This window comes from Triticum dicoccoides, chromosome 4A (genome assembly GCF_002162155.2).
Source record: "Triticum dicoccoides isolate Atlit2015 ecotype Zavitan chromosome 4A, WEW_v2.0, whole genome shotgun sequence".
In the NCBI taxonomy this organism is placed as follows: Eukaryota; Viridiplantae; Streptophyta; class Magnoliopsida; order Poales; family Poaceae; genus Triticum; species Triticum dicoccoides.
Window position 1 is genome coordinate 573,933,599 of NC_041386.1, and position 11,900 is coordinate 573,945,498.

The window sequence follows — 11,900 nt, forward strand, 5'->3', positions numbered from 1 at the left end:
CCCCCCCGGGCCAGTGCTCCTCTGAGTGTTGGTCCGAACTAGAGTCCTGTGCAGCGCCCCCTCGGGGAAACTCGAGGTTTGGTTTTAGTTGTATGGAGCGCTCATCTGAGTGTGCCCTGAGAAAGAGATATGTGCAGCTCCTATCGGGATTTGTCGGCACATTCGGGCGGTGTTGCTGGTTTAGTTTTACCCTGTCGAAATGTCTTGTTGTACCGGGATACCGAGTCTGATCGGAGTGTCCCGGGTGGAGGTCTATTCCTTCGTTGACCGTGAGAGCTTGTCATGGGCTAAGTTGGGACACCCCTGCAGGGATTTGAACTTTCGAAAGCCGTGCCCGCGGTTATGGGCAGATGGGAATTTGTTAACGTCCGGTTGTAGAAAACCCGAAGTTGACCTTAATTAAAATACATCAACCGTGTGTGTAACCATGATGGTCTCTTCTCGGCGGAGTCCGGGAAGTGAACACGGTGTTGGAGTTATGTTTGACGTAGGTTGCTATAGGATCACTTCTTGATCATACTTTTATCGACCGTGCTTTGCCTTCTCTTCTCGCTCTCTTTTGCGATTGTAGCCACCATATATGCTAGTCGCTTGCTGCAGCTCCACCTCATTACTCCATCCTTCCTATAAGCTTAAATAGTCTTGATCTCGCGGGTGCGAGATTGCTGAGTCCCCGTGGCTCACCAGATACTTCCAAAACCAGTTTGCAGGTGCCTATGTTACCGAGCAGGTGACGCAACCAAGCTCAAGGAGGAGCTCGATGAAGATCTTGCCCTTTGTGTTGTTTCGTTCTAGTTGATCAGTAGTGGAGCCCAGTTGGGGTCGATCGGGGACCTTTGTCGCATTTGGGGTTCTTCTTTTATTTTGGTTCCGTAGTCGGACCTTGATTGTATCTGGATGATGTAATGCTTTATTCATGTAATTGTGTGAAGTGGCGATTGTAAGTCAACTATGTATCTCTTTCCCTTATGTATTACATGGGTTGTGTGAAGATTACCTCACTTGCGACATTGCTTTCAATGCGGTTATGCCTTTAAGTCGTGCTTCGACACGTGGGAGATATAGCCGCATCGAGGGCGTTACACCGAATGTGTTCAACAATTCGCTGCCGCCCTCTACAGACATCGAGGGCCGGTGAGCGGCCCTTGCTATCCTCTCTACCGCTGCTGGTCCAGTCCCTGCTTCGATCAAATCCTTCTGGATGCTCCTGCTAGTTCGCCAGTTTGACCGTTCCTAACTAGCCAAATCCTCAAGGTGTGTAATTTCCATCATCTTAAATATTGGATGGATCGATGTGTACCACATATAGCAAATGTATGTTTAGTTCTAAATTCTAATTGTAGTGTGTTTTACAATTCTGTCATTTATTAGGATTGAGAGATATATTATCTAACATATGCCTCTAGCAAAAGTTTGTTTTCCATGTAGAAATTGCTGGAAGATATGGATATTGGTATGATCATCAATGACTTTGCATCTATCGAATGTTATACTTTTTTAGGTAATATATATAAGTTATTTATTATAAATATTGGTTTTGGATGCATCTCAAGTGTTTTTAGTATATACTCCCTCCATTCCGAATTACTTGTCTTAGATTTGTCTAGATACGGAGGTATCTAGCACTAAAATGAGTCTAGATATATCCGTATCTAGACAAATAATTCAGAACGAAGGGAGTAGAATATATGTCAATATTTTGATGATTACATTAAGGCTAAGGGCCCCCAATTCTTGTCTCGCCCCGGGCCCTGAAATGTCAGGACCGGTCCTGACTCCATCGGTTTTATTTTTTTGATATCATGCTTTCTTTCTCTCTTTTATAAGCAAGGCTCGAGGAGCTGGAGCGAACGAATCCCCTCACGCAACAAAATAATTTAAAGAAGGAAAACAAAAAAAGAAATAAGAAAAGAAAAGAAAAGACGAAATGAACGCGCACCCGGGAGGAGGTGGGCGACAAAAAGGAGAAGGAAAATGAGCAGGTCCTGGGAAGCGAATAGTGGCCTACGCAGTGGAACGGACAGGCTCTAGCCAATGCACTACTCGCTTGTTTGCAAATTATATTTGGCATCTTCTCTATAAAACAACTTAGCATGGCGGAGACTTAGGAAAACTTTGATAGGCCCCTTTTACACTAAATTATAAAGAAACCTATTTTTTAAATATATCTAGGATGCTATACGCAATCAAAAACGAAGGGATACTTCACATGTTTGTTTTGTTTTTATCATTTATGTTGTTGAGTAAATAGACAATTTCTCGATTAAATTAATCCACGAGTAAATCACTAGCATGTCATTAACACAAATAAACGCATACTGATATTCAGTCAAGCTAGCACATACTACGCTAATTGCAGAAAGATATACGTATACCACTAGCATGACTAAAACAGAAAACAGTAGGAGCGGGATAAACGAGTTATACCCTCCTCTAGGCCATGCAGAGGCCGCGGCTTTGGTGGCAGCAGCGGCGTCCTCGGCGGCCTTCTTGTCGGCTTCAGCTTTCTCGGCGGCGGCACGTTCGGCGTCGGTGGACATGGTGATGATGAAGGCGACGCGGACGTAGAGGAAGTAGACGATCGGAAGCGAGCAGTCGCGTAATCGCTGTCCAAAAATCTATTCGCCCCTCACCCCGTACAGGAACCAGAAGGGCGTGGTTTCGGAGACCTGCTCTCCCGTCGACTGTGTACGCGGCAGACGGGATGGAGTCACCGGCGGCAGCAGCAGCAAGGGAACGACGGTGGGCGTGCGCGTGGGAGCAGATGTGATCTGTTCGTGGCGGCTAGGGTTAGGAGACACCGCACACTTATGCGTGGAGAGACGTGGGCTCGACCCAGGTCCGAGTCCGTGACAACCCACGATCCGACATCTCGGATCGTGGCCCAGCTGTCAGAGAACTCTCCATTAGTGACTGGCAAAAATAAGCGTGTAGGTGTGAGCTTGGCTCGGCTCAATCCCGCAATCCGCGGCGCGGCGTGGCGAGGCGGGCGGCGGAGGAGGAGTGCGCGAGGGCCTCTTCTCTTCTCAAGCTCCAATAGCATGTAGAAGAGAAACCCTTATAAGGTGGTCCAACTCCTCTTCCACTTCTGGGGTGGGACTAAACTTCCCACTACACCTAGTGCCATATAACCCACATGGGGCCTTAGAGATTTTTCAGAAATTGCTATATGGGCCTAAAGCCCATCTCAAATTTCAGCAATCCACCATCAGATCTCAAGGGCCCATTGTGTCCTCTATTTCAACTACTGTTTAGATATACCATTGTTTCAGTGAAGACCTGTTAAGGTTGAGCTTCACCTAGAGCAAGTAGTTACACTCCTTCACAATTGAACAATGGACTATGCCTTAAATTGTCAGTTTGGCGTAAAGAAGTTTCACCACATGTCTTACTAGTACTAGGGTGCCGAAGGCTGACCCCTCGGGTGAAGCATATAAGTCACACTCCTGGCCTATTCATGAGCTTACTAGAGATCACCCCAATCTCATAGACTGTGACCAGCAGTCGGGCTCATATAGGTGTGTTCCTCTAAAGATCGCTCTGTAGGATAGCATCTTGCTTATATAAGCTTCGGAATACACTAAGACAGTAGTCATCCTACCATATAGTATCGAGAGTATTGCATCTCCAACGGAGTGAGTTAGTATAGTTACTCTCCTCAGTTCACCACTGGCTTGTTTTCCCAGGTCCTAATTCACGGGATCTCTGATCACATAGGTTGGGTTACTACCATGGCAACTCATGTGGGTCTCATACCCATCTCCCTCGATGCATTATCTATCACTACATGTGATAGCCCTTTCGTAAAGGGATCTGCCAGATTCTTAGCCGTATGGACATACTCCAACGCTATCACTCCGGAGTTTCTTAATTTTCTGACAGCCTTTAATCTCATTCTTATGTGTTTGTTAGACTTCATGTTGTCCTTTGAACTTTTCACCTTGGTGATGACAGTCTGATTATCGCGGTTTATAAGGATAGCCGGAACCGGTTTATCAACCAATGGCAAGTCCATCAAAAGATCTCAAAGCCATCCTGCTTCGACATCAGATGTGTCTAATGCTGTTAATTCTGCTTCCATTGTCGATCTCGTTAAGATCGTTTGCTTGCAAGACTTTTCCAGGAAACAGCGCCACCTCCAAGAGTAAACATATACCCAGTTGTGGCCTTCATCTCATTAGCATCAGAGATCCAATTTGCATCACTATACCCTTCAAGTACCGACGGGTATCCCGTATAGTGAAGTCCATAGTTCATAGTACCTTTCAGATAGCGCATAACTCTTTCAACAGCATATCAATGTACATCACCCGGTTTGGAAAAAAAACCCGGCTCAGTTTGCTCACAGCAAACGCGATGTTAGGCCTCGTTGCGCTCGCTAGGTACATCAGTGAACCAATGATTTGAGAGTATCTCAATTGATCTATAGTCGTGCCTTTGGACTTTCGAATCAACACGCTAGGATCATATGGTGTTTGAGATGGTGTGCAGTCTGAATATCCAAAATGACTCAGCACCTTCTTAACATAGTGGGATTGCAGAAGTGTAATCCCACCCTCATTATCTCTCAATAGCTTGATGTTCAAGATAACATCAGCCACACCAAGGTCTTTCATCTCAAAGTTCTGAGACAGAAACGACTTGACCTCCTCAATGACTTTGAGGTTGGTTCCGAATATTAGTATGCCATCAACATACAAGCACAGTATAACTCCTTCGCCCCCACCATGGCGATAGTATACACATTTGTCAGCCTCATTAACAACGAAACCAACATATGTCAGAGTTGTATTAAACTTATCATGCCATTGCTTAGGTGCTTGCTTCAGGCCATATAAAGATTTCAGCAACCTACACACCTTTCTTTCCTGACCATCTATCACAAAGCCATCTGGCTGTTGCATTTAGATTTCCTTATTTAGCTCTCCATTCAGAAAAGTCGTCTTAACATCCATCTGGTGGACGAGAAGACCATGCGAGGCCGCCAACGAGAGTAATACTCTAATGGTGGTCAGTCTAGCCACAGGTGAATAAGTATCGAAGAAATCTTCCTCTTCTTTCTGGTCATAACCCTTGGCCACAAGCCTAGCCTTGTACTTTTCAATCGTACCATTGGGCCTAAGCTTCTTTTTGAATACCTACTTACATCCCAATGGTTTGCAACCATAGGGGCGCTCATCAATCTCCCATGTCCCGTTAGCCATGATGGAATCCATCTCGCTACGGACCGCATCCTTCCAGTAGTCAGCTTCTGGAGAGGCATACGCTTCTGAAATAGAAGTAGGAGTATCATCCACGAGGTACACGAAGAAATCAACACCAAAGGTCTTTGCAGTCCTTTGTCTCTTGCCCCTACCAAGGGTTTCCTCGTCATCCTCCTCGGGATTTTCATCATGTGTTTGTTCATAATATTCCATAGGGATGGCAGGTTCAGGAGTCTCCTCAGATTTCTGTTTAGAAGTGCTTTGCATATCTCTCATAGAAAAAATATCCTCGAAGAATGTAGCATCCTTAGACTTCATAATTGTACCGACCTTCTGGTCAGGTACCTCAGATTTCATTACTAGAAATCTATAGCCAACGTTGTTCTTAGCATAGCCCAAATTAACACAGTCCACCGTCTTTGGTCCAAGCTTACGCTTTTTGGGGATCGGCACATTGACTTTCGCCAAATAGCCCCAAGTACGCAAGTACGAGAGTGTTGTCCTTCTCTTTGCCCATTTCTCATAGGGAGTGATCTCATTATCCTTTGTCGGAACTTTATTCAGGACATGACATGCCGTCAATATAGCCTCCCCCCACCATGCCTTGAATAAACCCGATGTATCTAACATGGCGTTAACCAAATCAGTTAGAGTATGATTTTTCCGCTCGGCAACCCCGTTTGACTGGGGTGAATAGGGAGGCGTCCTCTCATGAATAATGCCATGTTCCGCACAGAAGGAATCAAACTCACTCGAGAAGTACTCTCCACCACAATCTGACCGGACTCGTTTAATTTTCTTTTCAAGTTGATTCTCGACTTCTGCCTTATAGATTTTAAAGTAGTGTAGAGCCTCATCTTTAGTATTTAACAGATACACATAGCAATATCTAGTGGAATCATCTATCAATGTCATGAAGTATTTCTTTCCACCTTTAGTCAACACACCATTCATCTCACAAAGATCAGAATGTATGAGTTCGAATGGTGCCAAGTGTCTCTCCTCCGCGGCCTTGTGAGGCTTGCGAGGTTGCTTAGCTTGCACACATGAAAGGCACTTCGAACCTTTGACTAAAGTAAAACTTGGGATTAAATCCAACTTGGCTAGCCGCGTCATAACACCGAAACTAATGTGACAAAGACATGAATTTCAAACTTCAGATTCATTAACATTCGAATGAACATGGTTCACGACTTTATTACAAAAATTTGCGAGGGAAAGGCAAAACATCCCTCCGCTCTCATAACCTTTTCCAACAAAGAGTCCATATTTCGTAACAACTAATTTATTAGACTCGCAAACCAACTTAAACCCTTCTCTACATAGGAGGGAGCCACTAACGAGGTTCTTCTTGATGGCGGGGACATGCTGCACGTTCTTCAGCTGCACGATCCTTCCCGAAGTAAACTTCAGATCGACCGTATCAACACCATGAACAGAAGCACTCGCGCCATTCCCCATCAACACGGACCCATGGCCTATGACCTGATAAGAAGTGAACAATGAAATGTCAGCACACACATGTACACCTGCACTTGTGTCCACCCACCAATCGGTGGGCTGGAACACTGAAAAAACAGTAAATAAATTACCGTACCCAGGTGCACCATTCTCATTGTTGTCCACAATCATGTTGACGGACTTGTTTGGGCACTTGTTGGCTCAATGTTCAACCGAACCACAAGTAAAGCAGCCCTCATACTTCTTGTTCTTCTTGAAGGTCTTCTTACCCTTCTTCTTAAAGTCGGTATTGTGTTGGACACCGTTCTTTCCCTTGGGCTTGTGGGAGTTGAAGTTCTTCTGGTTCACCATGTTGGCGACAGAAGTCCCTTCGGCCCCTTTTCCGTGCGAGTCCTTTGCCCTTGAATTATGCTCAACACTCAGATGGCCAATGACATCCTCCACAGAGAATTCACGCCTCTGATGTTTCAGAGTGGTGGCAAAGTTCCTCTAGGAATTAGGGAGCTTAGCGATTACGCAGCCTGCGACAAACTTGTCCGATAACTCGCACTTAAGAAGTTCAAGCTCCTTAATAATGCATATTATCTCATGAGCCTGCTCCAATACAGGACGGTTTTCAACCATCTTGTAATCGTGGAACTGCTCTATAATATACATCTCGCTCCCGGCATCGGCGGCCCCGAACTTAGATTCGAGCGCCTCCCACAAGTCCTTGGCGACATGCACATGTAAATATGCGTCGACCAGTTTATCTCCGATCACGCTAAGAACTGCTCCGAGGAACACAACGGTGGCCTCCTTGAATGCCTTCTCCTGTTCAGGAGCAATCGTTCCCGTCAAGACACCGGTGACCCAGAACATGTTCATAGCCGTGAGCCATAAAGTGGTCTTAGTCTGTCGACGCTTAAAATATGAACCGGTAAATTTATCCGGTTTCAGTGCAGCGGCAAAGCCACTTGCCGAAAATATGAACTGGTAAACTTATCTCATGAGCCTGCCCCAAAAACAGATACACATAATAGGTTTTTGGATTGTTGAGTAAATAGGCAATTTCTCAATTAAATTAATCCACGAGTAAATCACTAGCATGGCATTAACACAAATAAATGCATACTGATATTTAGTCAAGCTAGCACATACTACGCTAATTGCAGAAAGATCTACGTATAACGCTAGCATGGTTAAAACAGAAAACAGTAGGAGCGGGATAAACGAGTTATGCCCTCCAGTAGGCCATGCAGAGGCCGCGGCTTTGATGGCAGCAGCGGCGTCCTCGGCGGCCTTCTTGTCAGCTTCATCTTTCTCGACGGCGGCATGTTCGGCGTCGGTGGACATGGTGATGATGAAGGCGATGCAGACGTATAGGAAGTAGACGATCGGAAGCGAGCAGTCGCGTAATCGCTGCCCAAAAACCTATTCGCCCCTCACCCCGTACAGGAACCAGAAGGGCGTGGTTTCGGAGACCTGCTCTCCCGTCGACCGTGTACGCGGCGGACGGGATGGAGTCACCGGCGGCAGTAGCAGCAAGGGAACGACGATGGGCATGCGCGTGGGAGCAGATGTGATTTGTTCATGGCAGCTAGGGTTAGGAGACACCGCACACTTATATAGGCGCAGCCGCGTCGAGAGACGTGGGCTCGCCCCACGTCCGAGTCCGTGATAGCCCACGATCCGACGTCTCAGATCGTGGCCCAGCTGTTAGAGAACTCTCCATTAGTGACTGTCAAAAATAAGCGCGTAGGTGTGAGCTCGGTTCGGCTCAATCCCGCAACCCGCGGCGCGGCGAGGCGGGCGGCGGCGGAGGAGTGCGCGAGGGCCTCTTCCCTTCTCAAGCTCCAATAGCATGTAGAAGAGAAACCCTTGTAAGGAGGTCCAACTTCTCTTCCACTTTCGGGTGGGACTAAACTTCCCACTACACCTAGTGCCATATAACCCACATGGGCTCTTAGAGATTTATCAGAAATTGCTATATGGGCCTAGAGCCCATCTCAAATTTCAGCATATGCCACTAGTTGTGTCTCACTACTCAGTTGCTATTAGAAGTTACAGCTACTCAAAAATGCCATCGATCTGTGAGATGCTTGCTCAAAATTGCCATCGTTTCGTTAGATGTTTGCTCAAAAATGCCATTAGACATTGTTATTTTCACGTCAAACCCGTTGATCATATTATATGACAAAAATAAGTCTAGACCCACATGTCAGTTCTCTCTATCTCACAACGATAAGTGTGGACCCACTTGTCAGGAGTAACCAAACGAATAATTTTACAGAAAAATAAGAACGTTGTTGGGATCAAGTAGGCCTCACACTTTATTGTAGTGAGATAGAGGGAAAGCTGGCATGTTGGTCCATAGGTATTTATGTCATTATAACATGGCAAAAAAGATTTGAGATCACTGTCTAATGGCATTTTTGAGCATGTATCTAACGAAGCGATGTCATTTTTGAGCTTTTGAAATTTCTAGTGGCAAAACTGAGTAGTGGGACACAACCGGTGGCATAAATGATAAAAACCCTTCTAATTATATGCACCATGAGGAGAACCATTTTAGTCATGTTCTTATTAAGATGGGTAGATCCCTGCCTGCATGACTGTCTACCTGGCGGGCGGGTAGGCCCTCATGAGATTGGCACTCTACGCCAATCAGATTGTATGAGCGATCCTTAACGAATGAAAATTTTCAATTCACGAAAAACAAGTACTATACTCCACTGTTTTGTTTCTCTTTATAAGGAAAACATTAAGGGCCTCTCTCTTTATGGTGAAAGAAAATGCCAATTGAAACAAATAAGGCGCCACAAAGAGGGATATGCTTGTTCACATAGCTAAGCGTGCGGCCATCACCCCTTTCGCCTTGAATCCACCCCTCGAGGCCAACAACTTCATCACACCCATCGTGACCTGACAGAAGGCACCACTGCTAGTATGACGTTGCTTTGTCATCATGTTCCACATAGGCTAGAATCTTCGTCAACAAAGGGTAGAGAGTGCAACAAGGAAGGCGGCTTTACAAGTATCTTGATAGTTTGGATACAAAGAGCATGGTGCCGTCACTCAGCCCCACCGAACGTGACCTACCTAGCCAAATAGTTTTATTTTCTTATTATGTACCGCACTTCATCGGTTTCTTTCTCTCTTTTATAAACAAGACTCCAGTATGTGTCAGACGTTCGAGCTAGGGAGGGGTTGGAGCAAATGACTGGCTCGCTTTATTTATAACACAGTACAGACGCAGACACTTATATATACACATACACTCATTTCTATGAACACACACGCAGATCCTACCCATATGAGCACCTCTGAGAGACTGAGCTGGCATATCATCTCGAGATTGACGAAGTCATCATAGGCGCATCGTAGTCGATGAGAACGTCTCCTCCACTAAACACGCATCGGCGTAAATCCTGAAGTAAATTCAGAAATAATGCGAGCACCAGGATTTGAACCCTAGTAGGTTGGGGATACCATTGTCCTCCTAACCATCCAACAACATGTTGATTCGCTGAATGACTGGTTCGCTATGAGGTAGCCCCCTCGCGCCAACAAAAAAGTTTGATGGAAAAACCCTCAGGTCGAACCCGACGCCACTGAGGCCCTTTGCTAGGCTTCCCGTCCCAACACCATTCCCTTACACTACTTTTTAAAATTAGGAGCAAACCTAGTTTAAATATCTCTAGGATGCTATACACTGTCAAAGAGAAAGGGATACTTCACATAATTTTATTCATTTATTATATACCCTAAACAGAAGCATGTTAGTCATGCTCTTTCCTAGATGGGTAGATATGCCTGCCCCGCACGACTGTCAGACCCTGAGGCGATTGACACTTTATGCCAATCAGATTGTATGAACGATCTAATAATGAATGAAAGCTTTTCATTCGCGGGAAAAAATAATACCACACTCTCCCTTGTTTTCTTTGTCTGTTATAAGGAAGGCATTGAAGGCTTAAGGAAAATGCCAATTGAAACAAATAAGATACCATAGAGGGATGCTCATTCATGGAGCTAAGTGTGCGGTCATCACCCCTTCCATCTTGAATCCACCCACCGTGACCCGACAAAAGGCACCATTGCTGGATGCTTTGTCGTCATGTTTCACACAGGCTAGAATATCCGCCGACAAAAGGGAGAGGGTGTGACTGTGGAGGTGACTCTACACGTATCATAGAGAGTTTGGATAGAAACAAAGAGCGTGCTGCCGTCACTCACCCCCACTAAACGTGATATACCTAGGTAGGCCTTGAAATCCACTATCCACGCCACTTTTTTGTCGCGGAATGGCTTCTATTTCTATTCGCGGTGTCTCGATTATTATTGTTTATTATTATTATTATGAGAGATGGGTCTTGTTTTCTTACAAAGCTTTATGTGTAATCGTAAACACATTAGAGGCAAACCCCTCAGAGTTAAAAAAGAAAAGATACAAATTCCTTGATGCAAGAAAAACACGAACAAAAAAACAGCCATTCACGATGCTTTCTTTCGCGGAAGGGCTTCTATTTTCATTTTCCCAGGGTCTATTTCTCGTATAAACGTGGAATCATAATGCATCAGACGCAAATTATCTAGACCGCGGGAAAACGTCTATCTCTACACAACCTTTTTATGAGTATCTATATGTGTTCTCATATAGTAGAACCTTGCATGGAATCTGAGTGAAGTCACACATTCTTCTTCACTTTGTATGTAGTACTAGACGGGAAGCAAAAGTTGCACATTTCGTAAGCTCTAGTAGTGTCTAGATAAGAGGCTAGGGCATCGAAGATGCACTTTACAGCGAGATACCTGGGAGGGATCCCTTTTGCTTAGGGCAATCCATCCATCCCCGCGAGGCCAATGAAAGCGCCGAACGGTCACACTCGCCACGCGGAACAGGGACCAATTTTGAACGACCGCCCAATCGCAAATTGCAACGTACACACACACACACACACGGAACGCGAGAGAGAAAAAAGGATTTGTTATCCGCCACCCCCCCACAAATCCCTCCTCGATTCGATTCCCCACCCCGGATCGATCCCCTATTCCCCTCGCCGCCGGGCCGCAAGCGCAAGCCACAAACCACAGCCGAAACGGAGCAGGGAAAAAAAACATTTCTTTCTTTTCGCGTCTCGCCACACCACCACCACTGCGAATATGCTGTCCCCAGCCACGCCGGCCGCCCCCTGATCCCCAATGCCCCCGCGCCGCCGCCCCGCCGCCCCCGCCCTCGATCTGCCCAGCGCC